The 1787-nt window shown below is 33.6% G+C and overlaps 1 long non-coding RNA gene across 1 annotated transcript in view; it reads left to right on the top strand.

Annotated features, from left to right (window-relative positions):
* Positions 1-1416, top strand: part of LOC106868158 (uncharacterized) — a 42848-nt gene extending 41432 nt beyond the window's left edge. The window contains exon 2 of the long non-coding RNA XR_001409235.2: positions 925-1416. This is a non-coding gene — a long non-coding RNA (uncharacterized LOC106868158). The remainder of the gene's footprint in view (positions 1-924) is intronic.
* The last annotated feature ends 371 nt before the right edge of the window (positions 1417-1787 follow it).

Here is a 1787-nt window from a genome sequence, read left to right as displayed (position 1 = left end):
ATATATATATATATATATATATATATATATAATGCAAGAGAGTTAGGGGTTTAAGATTCAACCCACTAAGGGATAGTATCTATCCAATATACTGCTGGGAGGGTGCCCAATTATTGTTACACTAGTGTTATACCAAGTGTAATAAGTGGGTGCGGGTAAAATTTTACCCTAAATTTATATAGCAATTAGAAAATGGTGGAGAATATGCGGTACCTATCAACTTGCAGGCAGTGTATTCCGTTGAATTAATTAATTTATTTTGTAACTAAAATGACAAAAACGACAATATACAAATGCTTATGACATACCATGTTATATTAACAATCAAGGTTATAAATATTCCTAATGCACTTTATATTTGTAACCTTGATTGTTAATATAACATGGTATGTCATAAGCATTTGTATATTGTAGTTTTTGTCACTTTAGTTGCAAAATAAATTTTATTAATTCAACGGAATACACTGTCTGCAAGTCGATGGATACCGCATATTCTCCTCCATTTTCAAATTGCTATATATGTATATATATATATTCTTACGAAAATTACTCGTTCTAACAATACTAATTGACTCGTTGAATTCTGATTATCATTATCATATTCAAAAAAGAATTCTAATATTTTTTAAAACTTTGAGGCGGCATGCTGGCAGAATCGTTTGAAAGACAGGTAAAATGCTTAGCGGTATTTTGTCCGTCTTTACGTTCTGAGTTCAATATCCGTCGCGGTCGACTTTGCTTTTCATCCTTTCGGGATCGATAAAATAAGTATCAGTTGAGCACTGGGGTCGATGTCATCGACTTTCCCCCTCCCTCGAAATTGCTGGCCTTGTGCCAAAATTTGAAACCAATGCTATTTAATAATTTCTTTTAGCTATAGTTTTTTTATTCATACTTTTTATTTCTTTTTCTATTATTTTTCAGGATGGGAATAAATATAATTCATGTGCTCTGTCTCGTTGCCGTGTTTGCTTCAAGCGTACATTCATTGCCGAAGCGGAATGACCATGTTATTACTCTGCGTTCGTTACGACAAACCGGCCTCAGTGATTCTGACAGTCGAGCATTACTTCAAGCATACATTCTCGGAAAGCTATCCAACGTAGACATTGCTGGTAACAAGGAAGCAGACAATTCAGATTATACTACCATTAAGAGGAAAGCATTTTGGAGACCTATGGGTTACCTTCCTTTTGATAACCATGGCGGTAGTGGCGCTAGCAGCAGCAACGATAACTCTCCCAGTGGAGGCACAGGATCTGCTGTGTTCAGATATGGTTAAGAGACTCTGAAAAAAAAATCAAATATATAATGAGGTGAGAATTAAAGAGTACCAGTATGAACTAAGTAAAGACCTAACGAATTGGTTATTGTCTTCAGCGAGGTTGATTCAATTAAAATAGTTATTCTTCTTCACTCGGTTTTTTAAAGTTATTTCATTTTTGTATTCTATGATTCTGTGCGTACTACTTGTTTATTTCAGCAGTTACTGAAGATACACATTCTAAAGAATTACAGGATTACATTTTGCATCACTTTGTAATCTAGGAATGGTGAGTTTGTCAGGAATGTTATTATTCGGCAATTTCTGTTTCTTCTCAATATGGGTATTTCATTAAAGTTTAACTTCAGAAATGCAGTGTTTATTGTTAAGAAGATTTGAAGTGTGAATACTTCTGGGAGTTGAATAATGAAGCATCATGGTAATTTTTTTAAACATCATTAACGGAAGCCACGCAAAATATTTAATTGCTGTTCTTATTATATTGTAAAAAAAAAACCTCGGT

The sequence above is a fragment of the Octopus bimaculoides genome, chromosome 2 (assembly GCF_001194135.2).
Source record: "Octopus bimaculoides isolate UCB-OBI-ISO-001 chromosome 2, ASM119413v2, whole genome shotgun sequence".
Lineage (NCBI taxonomy): Eukaryota > Metazoa > Mollusca > Cephalopoda > Octopoda > Octopodidae > Octopus > Octopus bimaculoides.
The sequence above is the reverse complement of the archived record's forward strand: the minus strand, read 5'-3'. Positions and strand labels throughout refer to the sequence as shown.